This window comes from Triturus cristatus, chromosome 2_1, assembly GCF_964204655.1.
Source record: "Triturus cristatus chromosome 2_1, aTriCri1.1, whole genome shotgun sequence".
NCBI classification, from domain to species: domain Eukaryota; kingdom Metazoa; phylum Chordata; class Amphibia; order Caudata; family Salamandridae; genus Triturus; species Triturus cristatus.
The window spans coordinates 952,123,297-952,144,835 of NC_140581.1; positions in this window are offsets into that span (position 1 = coordinate 952,123,297).

Genomic DNA, 21,539 nt, shown 5'->3' on the forward strand with positions numbered 1-21,539 from the left:
CCGTGACCCTCTCTCTGGTGCACTGCACCTTCTCCTCTTTTCTCTCTGTATCCACATGACACTGCTCCCCTTCCGTGTCCTTTCTCCCTTTTCACATTATCCACATTCAGGACACGCCCCCACCTCCTACATAGGAGACTTCTTTATGACTGCCCCTTCCGGTCCGTCACTCGCTGCAGACCCGGAACCCCCATTCGAGTATCGTCCTCGCAACGAAGATTGTGCAGACTGAGCCGATCTCCATTCAGGTAATACAATCACCTCACTTACGGTCACTGGTTCCCTGTCACCCTTCGTTCCTGTCCGCCTCAGCAGCAACCATTCTAATTATTCCTACCCCTAGATCCGCCATCATGGGCTGCCTCTAATTCCTTCCGGTATGAAGTTTCACTTACACGCGGATAATTATTGCCGGTTTTGCCGCACCAGGAAGAGTCCATACTGACCTTGTTCCAATACCAGGTAATTACGATCCTATATCACTACCGGCCACCGCTCTGGTTTTACTATTCGCCATTCTCGGCAATTCCTTACCGTTTCCCTCCCCTTTTCCCGCCATTAGAACAACCACCGCTCGTTCCTTTACGACTGTGCCCCCCGCACAGGCTCATCCAGGAGCGCTTGGAGCATCAACCCTCCAGGTAATTATCACCCTCCCCTCCCCTCCCCTGGCACCAGAAAGACACAGTGACACTCCCTCACTCCTTATTCTCCCACCCTTCTCCCTATCTAACACAGCAGTACCCCTCACCTCTCCAGAACTGCTATCGAGCAACGTGCGCAATGATTTGCATTGTCTCCTGCATTTGAACAACGTGCCTAGTACGGCTCCTGCATTTATTTGCCTTTCAGCTGTCCCCTGTATATTAAGTTCATCTTCCTTTTCCTCCTCCCTTCTTCTCATGGCACCACCTCATCCTACGCCCCTTCTGGTTATCCCTACCTTCGGTTATTTCCGTCACTCACACCCCCACTCCGGTAAATTCCCTCACCTTCAATCCCTCTTACTATTATCCTTTAGATATACACTGCTCTCCCCCCCCGGCATAAGTTTATGCTTCAATGCACCACACTATGCTATTACCCACAACTCCTTTACATTTCCTTTTCCCGCTATTTTAACTCCCCTTTTTTCTCCCCTCTTCCTTACCCACCCAGGCTCACTTTCCCAGGCATTCCATTACCTTGTTAGTCCTGAAGAGATCCCACCATCAAATTGGGGATCGAAACGTCGTCGACCTACATCTCTAATCTCTTGATGTTACACTGGAATTTTCTATTCAGAGTATGAGATGTTTCTCAATTGTGACTTTAAATAATCTTTATTTCAGATACACCAAAAGTCACTTTTTAAGTCACTTGCCTGCGGTTAGGAAATCGGCTGATTTCCTTTACTACTCACGGGCTGCTCACTTATTTCACCACGTGCATACTTGTTCTTAGCAACTGTATTAAATCTTTAATTTATCTTCTGAATAAAACATTAAATCCAATTTTTGATTGGAAAATTGTGATATTTAAAATTGTATCTATTTTTGAATGGGACCTTGTTTCTTATGAATGTTTTTGGGAGCAATCCTGTCTGTAGGTAATATTGCAGAAAACATTTCCGGGAGTGTGGGCATTTTATCGGTAATCAGACCACAAGTACTCTTTGTAGTGGAGAATAAGTGTGTTGCTTGTGCCCTTGTGATTAAAGATGCTAAAGAATTGAGTTTTGTGTTTATGCACAAAATGTGGGATGCCATCAAATTCATTAGATTGATGTTTGTAGCGTAGTTAATAATATTTCCTACCATTGTGAGGTAAATTGTGTGTGCTTACCAGCTGCTGGGAGTAATTCAATTTCACTGGTTGACGAGATTGTGACGGGCATGGATGAGCACTGCCATCTGCATGGGGAAGGTCTTTTCTTTATGTTTGAGCAGGCAGTTTGCTAATTTGCTGTTGAGGTGTGCTTTGGGAGCACCAATTGAGGTACCTTACATGAAGGGGTTGTGACATCATGGTGCTCTTTGGTCATTGAGATTTTTGGCTGATTTGCACTCGCCTGTGGATGTAATAATGTGGCCTCTCTATTGTGCTGGTTATGGCTTGCTGGCTTTTGTTGTCCATCCATGGGGAAAGGAGATAATATTGGACCTTGAGTAAGTCCTGGGCATAGAGAATATCTATATTGTCTGATGTTGAAAGGGAACTGGCACATGGGGCGTCCTTTTGGGTGTCTTGAGACATTCTGTTTAAATGATGACCATGGGTGATTCGCTTCTGGCGTGGTGACCTAAAGATCGATGGTAAATTGTTAGATCATGTATTATAGGTGGTGGCCTAGTGGCATGAACCTGAGCGGTTACCTGTATGGTTTTACCATGGTAGGTATTCCATTGAGTGCTCTGGTTTTCTGTCAAGACCTCTGCCTGGGCTATTCCTGATTGTGGAGTGTGAGTTTCAGATGTCCTCAGGTGGTTTATGTTGTTTGGGTGGCATATTGAAATAATAATGGCACAGGGTAGTCCTGGGACTTCCTTTTAAGTGACATAGATAGCAGCTAAAGGGTCTTTCTGGAAGGAGATGTTTTGTTGCGGATTCCATTTTCTGACATAGGACACTAATGATTCCAGTAGGGGTGCTGAAATCAACTTTTTAATTGGTGTTTGAGGTTTTTTCTGGGCTTTATTGTATCAGTTGTGTCATTCGGGGTTGGTCGCTTGCAAGGCTTGTGAGTCGCTGGTTGACAGAACTTCCTTGATCTCATTATTTTTCTAATGAGTTTTCTGTACAGTCTCGCCTTGCCAGCATACTTGCTTTTGCTGGATTGCTGGATTAGCGTACTGTCTAAGTCGCCTCACTTCTTGACAATTATATTTAGGGCGAGCTCCTCACCTTGAACGGCTGGCAAAATGGGTGAGTCAAGGGATGCAGCAGATGTAGTTGCTCCGTAACTTGCTGAAGGACACCAGCATAGGTTATTGAGCTGTTGATCCGGGTGTGGTCTAGGTCCTCCTAGATTATTAAAGTTGCTGCTCTGCCTCACCTCCAAGTACTGTAAGTGTAAAATGTCATGTAACAATAAATAACTGACACATTGGAAGACAGTTTCTGATTCTTTGGCTATCTCTTTGGTGTGTACATGATTATTGTAATGATACATGAAGAAAATAATATGGGAATGAGACCAAGAGTAATTTTGGATCATCTGAAGATAAAAGAGCTCAAGGGAAGTTGATGGAACTAAAGGGAGGTATAAAGGGAGCAAATAGAAAGTGTCATATTATCTGTTCACATGTTGCTCCCTAATGGTAAACTTTATAGTCCATTGTAGATGAGCAATTCCACAGAGACCGTCAGGGCTGGAATGGAAAGCCCAAATTTGACTGAAAGAATGGTGTCTACCCTATTGGTACCTGTAAAGAATAAATACCGACCGATGATAGGGTACCGGTGAATGGCAAGGATGGAGGCCTGCTTTCAACTGTATTAGGGGTGATCCAGTGTGGAAATCAATGTCGGGATGCTTGGTGGCTGTACATGCATGTTGCATCTTCAAGCGCAGGTTCTCGATGACACAGTTGGTGTGCACAGAAATAGGACAGGAGGAAGAATGCATTGGAGGAAGCATGGTGGCAGACATAGAAACAAGACACAAGGTGAAAAGGCCATATTGACGAAGTAATAGAAGTGATTCTATAATAAAATCTAGATTGTCACAAAACTGCCCATCAAAAAGGGGAGGTTCACATGGGAATATGAACTTGTGTATACACATAATTGAGATGGTAGTTAATACAGAGTCATATTGTTGGTGCTGTTACCAATGGCACACATTCTGAAAAAGGAGCTGTCCTGTTTGGCATTCATGGTACTCACAAAAAAGTCAACTGTTGTCTCCAATATTCCTGAGCATGTTATGGTTGTGTGCATTTCATACAACTGAATATGGCAATTGGTTAGAAAGTATCTATTCAACATCAACGCTATTGCCATAGGCATTATTACAAAAATATCATCCAGGCTTCTATTCTACTGAGCCAGGAATTCATAGTATCTAGGTGCAGGTTCCACTTCAGTTCTTTTTTGTTGAATAACTGCGCAATCTTACCTCCAAAACTGCGAGTCGGTATGATGAAAATTACCTGCCTTTGTAGATTGTATTCAGAGGGATTTTGTTCAACAAAATGTTCTAAGGGAGCAGTGATGACCTTATACCTGACCCTACTCGTGTGTTGGCAAATTCTAATTTTTATTATTTGGGTCTTTTGGCCAATGTTCACAAGTTTGCATCTACAAAAAATGGCATACACCACAAAATTCATGATTCAATAGGACTGATATTTCCATGAATTAATTTTTGGGATTCAATGGAAACAACAAGCACTACATTGTCCATATTTATCATGTCCCAACAAATGTATGCATTTCTGAAACAAACGTGGCACCCCTGAATCCATAATGATAAAATCAAAGCTGTAAAACATACAGCACCTCCTTTAGAAATTAACAAAATAAGGGGTTCTTTTTGTCATAGATATTATGATTATCACTAGAAATCTAAAATTAGGTCACATTTTCTATGGGTTCTCAAATATCTTTGTCATGCATTCCAATAAAACATTCTGACATGTAGAGTGAAACATGTTCATCCAATACCAGGAGAAGTCTGTCAGTTAACTTCCTAGTAATCAACTGCAAAATCACCACAGAGGTCTAATGAACAACTAGAGCAATAACATTTTGTATTCAAGACAAAATTGAGACACTTCTGAACGTCATTTTGTTGGAAGCGTAGCTGTTGAATTTAAAGCCTTTCCAGCAGAGCAGGTTGAAGTAAAAGAGCATTGAGATATTAATGCATGCATTTAACCTGAGGATTAAAAATGGGAGGAGAGGAGTGGGTTTTAGCGATTTGAGGCGTAATGTATTTAAGGGGCTAACAATAGCAAAAGGGAGAGACTTCTATATAAGTACAGCATCTCCTTTCCACATCTGTTAACTCTGCCTACCGATCTTCTCAGTCTCTTAACAGCTTCCTAAGTGTAAAATAGCTAAAATTGTATATATATTCACTGGAAAAATCAAAGGTTAATGTGACATTATAGTTAGGTGAAAATGTCAGTAAAAATATAATGTTAAACAACAAAAAAACACGGGAATTTACCAGTTATAGTTTACTGAGCTAGCTATAACTTGCACCCCCATCATGCCCTGCTTATGACCTCAAATATTATATGACCCATAAATTATAGTTAATTCGGTAAGTAGTACATTTCAGTGGTTTCATTAGTTTAAAATTATGTTTTAACAGACATTTCCATCTAACTATAATGTCACTGTAACCTTTATTTTTTTCAGTGAATTTTGAAGATTTAGCTTTTTTAACATGAAGTAAAATATTATTACCAGACCTAATTATAACATCAGTTTAATCTTTTGTTTTTTTTGCAGAACTTATTTGTACACAAAGTATGACCTTATTATTATGAATATGCCTAACTATAACATCAATTTAACCTTTGTTTTTTCAGTGAATTTCAGTTTTTTGTGCAAAGTATGATCTTACTACTATACCTAACTATAACATTCATGGCCTCTGGTGGACAGGCACCGCATCTAAGCCCAGTGGGTGCGGATAACCCACCAGTGCACAGGTAGCCAACGAGACCGCTCATCACAATATAAAAGGATTTCATATTAAATAAGGCAGGTATACTGTATTTGTCAGAGGGTCACCACATCAACATATATGACAGGCCTATTGCCTTTGTCAAGGGGTGACCACATCAATATACAAGGCATCTACAGCCCTTCACATCATTCTGAAAACATGTAGTTGGTGCCCCTGTCCATATTGGGGCACCACAAAGCGCAAAATAGCACACTAATTAGCCCACAAAGGGCAGTATGTGTTGCCCCACACCAAGATCAGTGAATAATAAATGAGCGGCTCCTACCACACATTTATTATTTCTTTCCCATTTTTCTTTTCAATTTTTGCTGTGAGCATCCCACCTGGGATGCTCACAGCATGCCATTCTGTAGAGGGGCACCGTGGGAGGCCCAAGGCCTCAGTGGCCCAGTCAGCTCCCCTGCCAGCACCCATCCTGGGTGCTGGCAACAGGGAATGTGCTTCCATCCTACTGGAGTATCACACATCTCTGATCCTATGGTGGGAGCAATGCACTGCTCCCTGTTCACTCTCACACAGGCAGGGATGTAGATTTCTGTTCCCTCAGGGTGGGAGCCTTTCTGCTCCTGCCCAGGGTGTGAGAAATCATGCTTCTCCACCCAGAGGGTTCAGGTGTCCAGGGCCAATGCCTGGCATGAGGAGGGGGCACACACAGGGCTCCTTTCTTCAATTTAAACTACTCAGGAGCTGGGGTATGGGGTCGAGTTCATATACACTCCATTCACATATTAAATTATAAACTGAATGCACCACCCACCCAGGTCCCTCCCTTTTGTTAATATTTGTTACCATTGTACTGTGGTACTCCTGTGCTAATGTGATACAGTAAAATTGTTTTATTTCTCATTTTGGTCCCGGGGGAAGCCTATGAGGCTAGACAACCTCCTACATTTTATATGATATTTTTCAGGATTTGAGAATTGAGTCCCCGAGTCCTAAAATGGCTGCCAAACATCGTTGTTGATGTTGCAGCCATTCAGATCTTATCATTTGATCTGCCGGTCCCACAGGAGTCTCTGGCACCGCACTAGATATCTATACCTTAATTTCATAAAAACAACTGAATAGATTTACACAAAATTACAAAAAGCCCTCTTTCTTGGTAGAGGCCAATCTTTTCACCAAATTTAGTATGATTATTTTCAGCTGTATTTGTTTTAGCTTTGTCTAATTTTCCCTATGGAAAATGCATGGGGAAAAGTGTTTTGGAACCCCCCCTTTACCGGCCCCCACTTGACAGATCATCTAAAAACATTCCACAAAGAAGCTGAGGTGGAAGAATTTCTTTTTTGGGGGGGGGGGGGGGATATATATGCACTGATAAAATCAAAGGATCAAAGGTCAAAGTGACATTATAGTTAGATAATAACATTTCACTTAAATATACAATTTTACACTTAAACCAATCACTTAAACTCACCATTTATAGTAATCTTAGCTAACTATAAATTATGACCCTGCCTGGCACTGTTTATAACCTCACATATTACATGACTCATGGCATGTTCAATTACATCATTGATGACATCACTGATGACAGCTTAAAAGACATCAATGATTTAAAAAAATATATATCTTTATTGGCATTTTGATAACATACATTGCATTGCGGAATGAGCAAGTTACATTCATTATTACATCTGTTTGACACCTAGATTACAGCTTATGGCGACAATAACCGACAGTATTAGTGCTTGCAAGTAGCTGCCAATGTGGGGATATGGGGATACAAGAGGTCCGCTTAGTGGCTAATAAATCCTACCCACTTTTTCAGTAGAACTGCTAGTTACCTCAACTTGTGTTTCCTCAATGATATGTTTCTGTTATAAGTTGTGTATCTCCTCTTCTCTGGGGTCGTTACGGTCGGGTGGGAAGTGTTGTATTGTCATCCAATAATCCTGTATGCAAGAGCATAACACATATAATACATATAAAACTAATTGTACGTAAACTAAAGAACTCAGCTAGCACAGGATAGGGGTGCAAAGAGGTATTCGAGAGGTGTTTATGGGTGGTGAGCATTGTGGAGCAGTTTCAAGTCAAGGCGGGCCAACCTGTGGCCGTGCCTAATGAAATTGTGTGCTCCATGTCATGGCACATGGGGGGGGGAGCGAGGAGGGAATCACAGTCACCCTTCAATGCTACTGTTCTGTCCCCATTAATCTCAATACCTCAGTCCGTAGATGTCCCACTGTCGTCGTCCGCACTATTGGAGTGACTCAGATGTTCCCAAGCAAATAGAGCAATTTTCTAGAGGTCTGCAATTGGATGCTGGCGTAGACCCTTTAACTCGTCTCTATATAGTGCTCTGCCCTCAGATCCCTCCCATTTAGTCATCTCTTGGGTCCAAGTGTTAATCTGGGGCTCTGTAGTCAACTTCCACATTACCGCAAGTCGTCTACCGGCCAGAGCCAAGGCCAAGTCTATAAACCTTTTCCCACCTTACGTATAGGTGGTAGGGGAATAGTCCAAGCAAGCAAACCTCTACTGTTAAGTTGAAGGCACATCCCAGTGAGGCATTAATCTTGGACAGCACTGCTTGCCAAAAGTTGTGTAGCTTCTCACAACCCCAAGTCATGTGGAGGAAGTCTGTGTCTAACTGGGTGCATCTCAGACAGCCTCTCGGATCCCCTCCAAAGGCAGCAAAAAGACGATGAGGGTCATGTAGGACATATGGAAAAAGAAAAGATGGTTCCTAGAAATGTGGAAGATGTAATAGCTGAAGAAGTTCAAGGCAGACATACAGAAGCTCCAGTGTATAAGTGGGATTGTAGTAGCATTTGTAGTATACGACAGGAAACTATTGATATATTACGAAATTTCTTACGAGATAATGGTTATAAAAGTGTTAAACAGAAGAGTAAGATATTGCAAGGACTAGATCCATGCAAAGTAAGAAAATATAGTAGCTTGCAGCATCATTCTCCGGCTTGTCTTTCTAGAAAAGTGTGTTGAAGTACTTTTCGTCATTTAAGAATGTTGCAGTACATCATTCAGAAATGCGGAAGTTAGTAAGAAGATTGTACTATGTAAAAAGTCCTACATTATCTTTAAGTGAAATAAATACAGCTCTCTTGCATGGTTCAGTATTGGATGTAAAAAAAGTTTCTGATTATATACAGTTTTGTTTCTTTGGTCCTCAAGAGGAGTGTAGAGAGAGTGAGCGTTTTATAAGTGTAGGTATTGAAGAAGAGTTGGAAGATAGTACTTCTGAGAAGTTTGCAGAAGAAATTACAAAGTTTTAGGTAGTTTAAAAACCAGACTATGTATTTGTTGTCGACATACTCATGATAGAACTCAAACTAGGAATGTTGATGTACATTTAACCCCTTCAGTGCCACGCCCTTTCCCCCTCCTGTGCCGGGCATTGCACTAGTGGGTGGGGTTCATGACGAGATAGTCTCGTCATGGGCACAGCGCAACCGTGCTCCATGACGAGACTATCTCGTCATGGGTACTGAAGAGGTTAAAAAGTGAAAAGGAAAACAATGATAAGTGGGAGCAATTTGGTGCTTATTTGTTGGTGGAATGTCGTTTTGAGTTGGGTAGTGATCAACATATTTGTAAATATTGTTACAACAAATTAGAAGAGAACAAAATGCCAGCTAGAGCTGTACATAATAACTTAGAGCTGGTAGCTATTCCTCCGGAACTGGTAGATTTAAATACATATGATTTCATTCTTATTTAATCTGTGCACCCATTTCTGGCTATAGTTTGTATGGAGCCTAAAACAGGCAAGCTGCCTCCAACAGATTTACAAAGAGGTTTAAAAGGAAGAGTTGTGTATTTACCTTTAGATTTTAAGAACAATATTGAAATTGTTGATGTAGAAAGAGAGGAATGTGAACTTGTAGTTATTCTAGTTAATGGTGTACAAACAAAGAGTCGTTAAAGATGGCAAGAGCAGTACCCATGCACTCCTCCAATCACCCAGGCAGTACCCATGCACTCATGCAATCACCCAGGCATTGCCCATCCACTCCTTCAATCATTCAGGCAGTACTCTTGCACTCCTCCAATTACCCAGGCATTACCCATCCACTCCTTCAATCATTCAGGCAGTACCCATGCACTCTTCCAATCACCCAGACATTACACCTGCACTCCTTCAATCCCTCAGGAGGTTCCCATGCACTCCTTCAATCACCCAGACATTGCCCCTGCACTCATGCAATCACTCAGGTACTACCTATGCACTTCTTCAATCACTCAGGCAGTACCCATGCACTCCTCCAATCACCCAGGCACTACCAATGCACTCCTTCAATCACTCAGGCAGTGTCCATGCACTCCTCCCAATCACCCAGACACTACCCATGCACTTGTGCAATCACCCAAGCTTTACTCCTGCACTCATGAAATCACCCAGGCATTATCCATGCACTCCTTCAATCACTCAGGCAGTACCCATGTACTCCTCCAATCATTCAGACATTACCTCTGCACTCATGCAATCACCCAGGCATTACCCATGCACTTAAAAAATCACCCAGACATTACCCATGCACTTATAAAATCACCCAAGCATTATTGATGCACTCCTTTAATCATTCAGGCAGTATCCATCCACTCCTCTAATGACCCAGACATTACCTGTGCACTTATGCAATTACTCAGGCACTACTCATGTACTTTTTCAATCACTCAGGTAGTACCCATGCACTCCTCCAATCACACAGGCACTACCAATGCACTCATGCAATCATCCAGGCATTACCCATCCACTCCTTCAATCATTCACGCAGTACCCATGCACTCCTCCAATCACCAAGACATTACACCTGCACTCATACAATTACCCAGGCACTACACATGCACTCCTTCAATCACTCAGGCAGCTCCCATGCACTCATGCAATCACGCAGGTACTGCAGATGCACTCTTTCAATCACTCAGGTAGTACCCCTGCACTACTCCAATCACCGCAACAGTACTTATGCACTTATGCAATAACCCAGAAATTATCCTTGCACTTATGCAATCACCCATACACTACCAATGCACTACTCCAATCACCCAGACACTACCCATGCACTTATGCAATCACCCTGACATTACCCCTGCATTCATGCAATCATGCAGGTACTACCCATGCACTTCTCCAATCACACAGGCAGTACTCATGCACTCCTCCAATCACCCAGGTTCTACCCATGCAGTGTTGCAATCACCCAGGCATTACTCATGCACTTCTTCAATCACTCAGGCATTACCCATGCACTGCTTCAATCACTGAGGCAGTGCCCATGCACTCCTCTAATCACCCAGATATTACCCCTGCACTTATGCAATTACCCAGGCACTACTCATGCAGTTTTTCAATCACTCAGGAAGTACCCATGCACTCCCCCAATCACCCAGGCAGTACCCATGCACTCATGCAGTCACCCAGGCATTACCCATGCACTGCTTCAATCACTGATCCAGTGCCCATGCACTCCTCTAATCACCCAGCTATTACCCCTGCACTTATGCACTTACCCAGGCACTACTCATGCACTCTTTCAATCACTCAGGCAGTTCCCATGCACTTCTGCAATCACCCAGGCACTATCCCTGTACTCATGCAATTACACAGGCAGTACCCATGCACTACTACAATCACCCAGACACTACCCATGCACTTATGCAATCACCCAGACATTCCCTTTGTACTTGTGCAATTACCCAGGCACTACCCATGCAATTTTGAAATCACTCAGGCAGTACCCATGCGCTCCTCCAATCACCCAGGCAGTACCCATGCACTCATGCAATCACCCAGGCAGTACCCATGCACATTTGCAATCACCCAGACACTACCTGTGTACTCAATCAATCACATATGTACTTCCCATACACTTCTCCATATATTGCACTTACCACAATTCATACAACACTTACAAATGTATCTATTTTTAAACCAAATAGGTGGTTCTGCAAAAAACATTTTTTTCTTCTTTTTTTGTTTTATTTGTTTTGTTTTTCTAACAGTTTTTTGAAATGTTTTGGTGTTTTAAAAAAACCCCAGAAAAAACAGAACCAACAGTTAACATGTTCAAAAAAGTATGCAGTTATGAACTCATTGCATAAAAAAATTAACACTTGTGGTTCCTAATAGCAACCAGGATGGCATCCAGTGATTGCTCACCAAAATATAGTAACTTTTTACATTCTTTGCAACGCTGCTCCACTCTAGCCAACTCAGGGATGATGTTTGGTGTCCCAGATGAGGAAGAACCAGATGATGTGCTCAGTCCAGCAGAGTTGTCTTCACTTGCCTGCTTTCCTTGTTCCTGACGAAGCTGGTCTCTAGCAAGATGTCGAGGATGTATGGTCTGCAGATGTTTTAACATCGAAGACATCCCACACAAATACTTCTTTTCAGAACCTCATAAGAGTACATTGTGGCAAATGGTACAGGTTTCCTTTCGGGTATTGGCCTTTTTCTCCCCAGGTGATATGGAGAAAAATACCCACACAATGCTCTCTTACCTTTTCTTGATGGGTTCCTCCAGGTCCTCTTCCTGTTCAAGTGGAAGCTGCTGAGGTGGTTTACCAGCTGCCATTTTTTGATCAGTGAAAAAAAACCACAAAAAAATGCAAACAAGAGGAGCAGAAGACAATAGGTGTGACTGCTAAGATACTCTTGAAGAAATTTAAAAAATGGGTGGGGTCCTTCAACTTCTAGAATCAAAATCAAATGAAATTGTTTCTTTTGAAGTCACAATGGATTCACGCACCCAGCGCGCAACCAGCTCGCACCCAAAGCGATTTCCGCAAAATATATTTAAGAATAATATATCTTTATTACTATTACAAATATATGATCTTTATAATTAGATTAATAATCTCTTGCTATAATATACATATTATAGTTATATACATATACTTTTAAAACCTAAAGATTTGCGATGGATTTGCGCACCCGGGCAGCCTCCGGAAATACGTACGTGATGTTACACGGGGCCGAGATCCCACACCTGTCGCATACCAAACGCGCACCCTATACGACTTAACCAATATAGTGGAAAAATCTTGGATTCGCGTACACACCAAGATTGGTACACAATGGGTGCGCGAATCCACTTATAAACCCCCCCCAAAAATGTATATTTATATTTTAGAAAAGAGAAAACAGTGCACTATTTTTATAATAATTAAAAAACTAAGAAAAATGATTTTTCGGACATTATACTTAGAATCAGCATCTAAAAAACCTTTGAAATTCACTGTAAAACCATAGGTTTCAGGGACGTTATAGTTAGTTGGACATTTCACTCATACAAATCCAGAGAAATTCGTCTGTTATAGTTAGTTGAGCTAACTATAACTCGCACCCCCGTAATGCACTACTGATGACGTCACATATTACATCATTCATGACATGGTCAGTGACATCACTGTTGACATCACTGATGACATCTCAAATGAAATCACTGATGACATCACTGATGATATCATCCACATGATAATCTGATGCACCTCCTCACACCCTAATATAACCTTTGATACACCCACTCTAAAATACAGACTACCATTTTCGAAACCATAGACACACCAATACCAATTACTACATATCCACTCACTGATTCCTAGGTGTTAGACCTGGCACCATTGGCGTGAGTCTCCCTTCCATTTTTTCGCTGTGTCTCCTCTGTTTTTGCTGGTTATAGATGCTCTGGGCGCTGTGCCACTGCCATTCAGTGCCACAGCGCGAATGCTCCCTTTGTAAAGATGACATATGAATTGGTACATCCATGATTGGCTTATTTGGTTTACCTGTTAGTCCCTAGTAGCGTGGCCTGTGTGTGCCCAGGGCTGGTAAACCGAATGCTGCTGGTGGGCCTGCAGCACTGGTTTGTGCCACCCACAGAAGCAGCTTGTAAAGTGTGTCTCAGACCTGCCACTGCAGTGTCTGCGTGCAGTCCAGAACTGCCATCTTGGCTGTGAAGTGCACCCACTTCCCAGCCCCTAAACCTTCCCTTGGCATCCTGTAAGCCCCCCTTATGATAGGGCGCATTGTATGTGTAAGGTAGGACATGCCCTGATGTATGTAGCATGTCCTAGTAGTGAATTACACCCCATTTCGTTTTTCACTACTGTAAGGCTACCTGTTCTCCATAGGCCAGAATGGGAGGTCTGGGCTATTACATTCTATAGTCCTAACTGACCCACAGAACATGGTAGAAAAACGAATCTAGTATGCCTGAGCTCAGAATATTAAAATACATCTTTTAGTGAAGGTTATTTTTATATTCTGCGTTTGAAACTACCACTTTTAGAGTATAGGTACTTTCTTGCATAAGCCTTCCAGTTTGCTCTGCTATGATGTGTATTGGCTGTCTGGTTTTGGAGGGACAGGGCAGGCTGAGTCAGACCTGGGTTGAATAGAGCGACCTGCCTTGGTGTGAGGGGAGGGGTAGCTCCTGCACTTGAATAGGACTGTGCCTGGCAAGGTGAATGCTGGCTCCACCTCCCACTGTGCGTCTGAGGCAGACCCCCTCTTTCTGAAAGGAAGGATGCAGCCTGATCAACAAAGTGCTCCAGGGCTGGGCAGAACTGGTTCTGGCTGGGTTCAGAGACTTGGGACCCCTAAGAACAAAGACTTTGGGGGTATAAATATTTGTGCACAAACCCCTACAATTTGTATTGCTCCTGGATAAGAAGAAGAACCTCTGTCCGTGGGACTACAAGAATCTGCAGGAGAAGGACTGTCCTTGTGCTGGTGTGCTGTTTCTGGGACTGGCCTGCAGCTGTTACTACGGGACTTCAAGAAGAGGAAAAGAACTTTGATTGGACTTTTATTTCTTTTGCTACAGCAACTACCCAAGGGCTAGGAGAGAGCTAGCCTCATGCTGGAGTCTCAGGCACATCAGACTCCACCATCAGCCTCCTGTTTCCTCCCAGCGAGGATTACTATCTGCAGGTGAGGCTCCTGTGTGTTCCAGGACCTCTATTTCTACTGCTGAGAAGGGAGCGCTGAAAATCGTCGCTAACCTCCGTTAGCGAGCCGCTGCAGCTGGTGAGCGTGAGAAAAATCGCCGCTCCGCTGTCGCCGAGTGCTCGCTAACCCCGAAGATCGTCGCAGCACCTGTCTGCGGGCCTGAAAACGCCCGCTATCCGAAGATCGTCGCAGCACCTGTCTGCGGGCCTGAAAACGCCCGCTATCTGGAAATCATCGCAACAGGATCATCGCAGCGCGGACGCCGAGCGTTCGCCATTTTTTCCCGCATCGAATCCGGATCGTCGTTTCCTCGCGGAGCGCCATCTTTGTCAACGCAGCAAGATCGCACACGCAACAGGCTCGGTGCATCATCCTCCCTTCGCGGCAAGGATTTCATCGCATCACCGGCTTAGCGTGAGGAAGTTTGTCGCTTTCTCCTGCCCGCAACCCAGCGCATCATCCTCCCTTGCGGTAAGGATTCAACGCATCGCTGGTTAGCGTGAGGAAATTTATCGCTACAACGCCTTAGCGACATTTTTGTTGCTTTGCTCCAGGAACCAGATACTTTGTGAGTAAAAGGGTCGCAGAGACCCCTGCCTTGAACTAAACATCATTTTGTGCATCCTGAACTATTTTTCCTTGCAGCATTTCTAAAGTAATTATATTTTTATAGTATTGTGGATTTTTACTGTTATTGGTCTTGTGATTAAGTCTATATAAAAATACCTATTTTTCATAACTACTTTAGTGGTGTCCATTTGTAGTGTTCCTCATTATATTACTGTGTATGGTCATAAATGCTTCACACACTGCCTCTGAGATAAGCCTAGCTGCTCGTGCTACGTTACCACAGGGTTGAGCAGGGGTTGTCAAAGGGTGTAGGCTGCTTACTCTGACTTAGGAAGAAGGGTCCCTACTTGGACAGTGGCCAGCCATTGCCAACTAGAGACCCCCATTTCTCACATTGGTGGTCAGCGGTGAGGATCTGGACTTGCATTTATGATTGCATACAGTAATTATAGAGTACACTACTAGTGAGTGCAGACCATAACATAACCACGTACGTTGTTGAGATTTTTTGATTCTATTTTTGATCGTTATTGCCAGTTATTGCTACAATGGGCAAACCCAGATCCAATGCCTCTGAGGATCTCTCCTGGGAAGAAGAGAAATTAGACACCTACAATGCCAAGCAGCTCAAATACTTTTGCAAATGCTTCACAGTCCCTATCACAGGTCTCACTAAAAGGGAAGAGTATTACAAGGCATTGAAGGCCTGGCTAGAAGCCAGGGATGCCCCTAGGAATGAGGAAGGGCCTGTGGAGGGGGGAGAGAATGCAGGAGAGCAGCAGGAAGAAATTGTAGATTTGGTAGGGGATAAAGCAGTTTCCAGCCCGGGCACTAGTGTGTCCTCAAGGGGTCTGTCTCCAGAAGAGATGGAGGACAGGGAGAGAGATAGGCGGCATAATATGGAGATGGCTAAGCTCAAATTGGATGGTCAGAGAGACCTAGAGAATAAGAAGTTAGAAGTTGAGATAATGAAGATGAAATTTGAACATGAGAGAATTTTGAGGGAGTTGGAGATTAAGGCCAAGAGTATTGAGATCTCCCCCTCTGGTGGCAGCATACCAGTAGTGCATACTGAGAGTAGAGTGTATATACCTAAAGAGGTTATTAAGGATTTTCATAAAAGTGAGGATATTGGGCAATGGTTTGCCGCTTATGAATTAGCTATGGTGTCCCACCGGGTCCCTGAGAAGGATTGGGGAGCGGGGTTGTGGGGACGCTTTGTGAGTGAGGGGAGGGATACCTTGTTGGACCTACCCCCAGAAAGTAGGATGATTTATGCCCACATGAAGGAAGCTTTGATTACCCGCTATGGTTTGACCCCTGAAATGTACAGGCAGAGATTTAGAACCTGCAAGAAGATAGAGGGTACCATGTGGGTAGAGTATGTGTCTTTTTTTGGCAGAGCAATGGAGCGCTGGGTAAAAGGCAGCAAAGTAGAAACTTTTGAGCAACTGTATGACTTGATTGCATGGGAGCATTTTTCTAGTAACTGTTTTCCTGAGCTACGCCAGCATCTGATAGATTGCAAGCTGACTAACCCTAGGAAGCTTGCTGAGGAGGCGGACCGCTGGGTGAGCACCCGGGTTCGCAAGGGTCCAGTGGGAGACTTCGCCAAAGGTGGGCAGGGTCCCCAGCAGAGAGTTGGGGGACAGGGGTAAACCAAGGGAGTTCCACCGAGGGCCCCAAGATAATTCCCAAGGGAACCAGGCAGTGGTATCCCAGCCTCCCCCAGATAAGAAGCCAGTGCCTCCAACAGGTAATCCTGTTCCAAGGAGGCCCCCTTCTTGTTTTAAGTGTGGCCAGGTGGGCCACAGATACTTTGACCCCCAGTGTCCCCAAAAGGATACTCCTGCACCACCCCATGCACCACCCCGCCAACTTGCTAGTGTAGCCCTGGGGGAGGAGGAGATGGGTGCCCCAGGTGGGTGGGACCCCGTAGAGTTGACCCTTGTCTCACTAGGAGACTTTGAAATGGTTCCTAAGCCTGCACTGCCTGATAACACTAAAAAATACAGGCAGTGGGTAACCATCAATGGCCATAGAGTGGAGGCTCTGAGGGACACAGGAGCCAGTGTAACTGCTGTCAGCTCCCGGTTGGTGTCCAAAGAGCAGGTTGTGCCCCATGCATTCTACCCAGTAGTGTCCACAGACAACACAGAGAGCCAATGTGAGGTGGCTCAGGTTCCCTTTGAGTGGGGGGGGGGGTCTCAGGAACTCTTCAGGTGGCTGTGAGGCCCGCCATGCCTGTGGACTGTCTGTTGGGCAATGATTTAGAGAACTCACCGTGGGCTACAGTGGAGAGGAGAGCTCACTTGCAAATGTTGGGACTGCCTGAGTGGGCATGTGCTACCACTCAGTCCATGGCAGCCAAAGAGAGTGTTGAGAAAGACCTGGAGCCTGAGAATATGGCCCAGGTCCCTGCCTTAGAGGGAGGGGGCAGGGGGCGCGGGAAACCGGCCCCCTTGGTTCCCACGGCCCAGGAGGGAGCAGACCCTGAGGGGGATGCCCTGGAGCCTACCGGGGAGCAGAGTACCGACCTGGGGGACCTGCCTGAGCTGACCCAGTGGCAGCAGGAAGGGGGGCCCACCAGGGAGGAGTTTTGTGAACAGCAGAGAACTTGCCCCTCTCTTGAGGGTATGCGGCAACAGGCTGCAGCCCAGGCAGCAGGTGATATGTCCGGTTCACATCTGATTTATTGGGAGAACAGTCTCCTGTGTAGCGAGCCTAAGGTTGCTGAGCCGGGGTCAGCCCGTGTGCTGGTGGTACCCGAGTGCTTCAGAACCTTCCTACTGGGGTTGGCTCATGACATTCCATTGGCAGGACATCTGGGGCAGACCAAGACCTTTGAAAGGCTGGTCACCCACTTTTATTGGCCCCAGATGCGCAAGAGTTCTGTATTGTATTGTATTGTATTGTAGGACCTGTCAGACTTGCCAGGCAAGTGGGAAGAGTGGGGGGAAGATCAAAGCCCCACTCCAACCCTTCCCAGTTGTTAGCACCCCATTCAAGCAAGTGGGCATTGACATTGTGGGGCCTCTGGACCCCAAGACAGCCATGGGCAACAGGTACATCCTGGTCTTGGTGGACCATGCCACCCGGTACCCTGAAGCCATCCTGCTCAGGACAGTGACGGCCCCCGTGGTGGGACGTGCACTGATGGGGATCTTCTCCCGTGTGGGGTTCCCCAGAGAGGTGGTGAGCGACAGGGGGACCAACTTCATCTCCCAGTATATGAAGTCTCTGTGGAAGGAGTGTGGGGTGACTTACAAGTTCACCACTCCTTACCACCCCCAGGGTAACGGTCTGGTTGAGAGATACAACCGGACCTTGAAGGGCATGATCATGGGCCTAGAGGAGCCCCTGAGGCGTAAGTGGGACGTCCTCTTGCCATGCCTGTTGTTTGCATGCCGTGAAGTGCCACAGAAGTCCTTAGGGTTCAGCCCCTTTGAACTGCTCTATGGCCATCCGGTAAGAGGGCCTATGAGTTTGGTCAAGGAAGGCTGGGAGCAATCTCCCAGGAAACCTCCCCAGGATGTGTTTAGCTAAGTCCTGGCCTTCAGGAACCAAACTCGGCGTTTCAGAAACATTGCTGAGGCAAATCTGGAAGCCAGCCAGGAGGAGATGAAACATTGGAACGACCAGAATGCCACTCTGGTCGAGTTTCAACCTGGTCAAAAGGTTTGGGTACTGGCCCCAGTGGAGCCCTGTGCGCTCCAAGATAAGTGGACCGGTCCATTTGAGGTGGTGGAGCGAAAAAGTCAAGTTACCTATTTGGTGGACTTTAAATCTCCCAGGAACCCCCTGCGGGTCTTGCATGTGAATCGCCTAAAGCCCCACTTTGCGAGGTCTGAAGTGGGCATGCTTCTTGCCACAGATGCAGGGATGGAGGAGGAGAGTGAGCCTCTTCCTGACCTCCTGTGTGCAGGAGAGAAGGATGGGTCAGTGGAGGGTGTGGTCCTCTCCACCACACTGACCCCAGAACAGCAGAGAGATTGCCACCAGCTGTTGGGGCAATTCCCAGATTTATTTTCCCTGGTACCTGGTGTCACTGACTGGTGCGTCCATGAGGTAGACACCGGGGACAGTCCTCCTGTCAAGCACAAGGCTTACAGGGTGACCGACAGGGTAAGGGCCTGCATTAAGAAGGAGGTCTCCAAAATGTTTGCCCTGGGGGTGATTGAGTCCTCTAGCAGCCCTTGGTCCAGCCCGTGGTCTTGGTACCAAAGGCTGCAGCGCCTGGTGACACTCCAGAACTTAGGTTCTGTGTGGACTACCGAGGTCTCAATTCGGTCACGAGGACCAACGCGCACCCCATCCCCAGAGCTGATGAGCTCATAGATCGGTTGGGGGCTGCCCGGTACCTCAGCACGTTTGATCTAATGTCTGGGTACTGGCAGATCGCCTTAACTGATGGGGCAAAGGAGAGGTCCGCATTCTCCACCCCAGATGGGCACTACCAGTTCCGTGTGATGCCCTTTGGGATGAAGAATGCCCCTGCCACCTTTCAGAGGTTGGTCAACCAGGTGTTGGCTGGGCTGGAGGATTTCAGTGCCGCCTACCTGGACGACATTGCCGTATTTAGTTCCTCATGGGAGGACCACTTACGCCACCTCTGGGAAGTGTTGATGGCGCTGCGCAGAGCAGGCCTCACAATCAAGGCCAGTAAGTGCCAGATTGGGCAGGGTTCGGTGGTGTACTTAGGACACCAGGTAGGGAGTGGCCAGGTGGCCCCTCTACAGCCCAAGATTGAGACCATCCTGGCTTGGGAGCCCCCAAGGACCCAGACCCAGGTGAGGGCCTTCTTAGGACTCACGGGTTATTACAGGAGGTTTGTCAAGGGGTATGGCAGCATTGTTGCCCCCTTGACTGAGCTGACTTCCAAGAAGCAGCCCAAGATTGTGAACTGGACTGACACCTGTCAGAAAGCTTTTGATGCTCTCAAGACTGCCATGTGTACAGCACCCGTACTCCAGGCGCCCAACTTTGCTAAGGAATTTATTGTCCAGACAGACGCTTCAGAGCATGGGGTGGGGGCTGTTCTGTCACAGATGAATGAGGAGGGACTAGACCAACCTGTAGCCTTCATCAGTAGGAGGTTACTTCCACAGGAACAGAGGTGGAGTGCGATCGAGCGAGAGGCATTTGCTGTGGTCTGGGCGCTGAAGAAGCTGAGACCATACCTGTTTGGGACTCACTTCCGGGTTCAGACCGACCACAGGCCCCTCAGGTGGTTAATGCAGATGAGGGGTGAGAATCCCAAGTTGTTAAGGTGGTCCATTTCCCTACAGGGTATGGACTTTTCGGTGGAACACCGCCCTGGTACAGAACACGCCAATGCTGATGGTCTGTCCAGATTTTTCCGCCTTAGTGATGAGAACCTCCCAGGGGATGGGTAGTTCTCCCCACATTTCAGCTGGAGGGGACGTGTGTTAGACCTGGCACCATTGGCGTGAGTCTCCCTTCCATTTTTTCGCTGTGTCTCCTCTGTTTTTGCTGGTTATAGATGCTCTGGGCGCTGTGCCACTGCCATTCAGTGCCACAGCGCGAATGCTCCCTTTGTAAAGATGACATATGAATTGGTACATCCATGATTGGCTTATTTGGTTTACCTGTTAGTCCCTAGTAGCGTGGCCTGTGTGTGCCCAGGGCTGGTAAACCGAATGCTGCTGGTGGGCCTGCAGCACTGGTTTGTGCCACCCACAGAAGCAGCTTGTAAAGTGTGTCTCAGACCTGCCACTGCAGTGTCTGCGTGCAGTCCAGAACTGCCATCTTGGCTGTGAAGTGCACCCACTTCCCAGCCCCTAAACCTTCCCTTGGCATCCTGTAAGCCCCCCTTATGATAGGGCGCATTGTATGTGTAAGGTAGGACATGCCCTGATGTATGTAGCATGTCCTAGTAGTGAATTACACCCCTTTTCTTTTTTCATTACTGTAAGGCTACCTGCTCTCCATAGGCCAGAATGGGAGGTCTGGGCTATTACATTCTATAGTCCTAACTGACCCACAGAACATGGTAGAAAAACGAATCTAGTATGCCTGAGCTCAGAATATTAAAATACATCTTTTAGTGAAGGTTATTTTTATATTCTGCGTTTGAAACTACCACTTTTAGAGTATAGGTACTTTCTTGCCTAAGCCTTCCAGTTTGCTCTGCTATGATGTGTATTGGCTGTCTGGTTTAGGAGGGACAGGGCAGGCTGAGTCAGACCTGGGTTGAATAGAGCGACCTGCCTTGGTGTGAGGGGAGGGGTAGCTCCTGCACTTGAATAGGACTGTGCCTGGCAAGGTGAATGCTGGCTCCACCTCCCACTGTGCATCTGAGGCAGACCCCCTCTTTCTGAAAGGAAGGATGCAGCC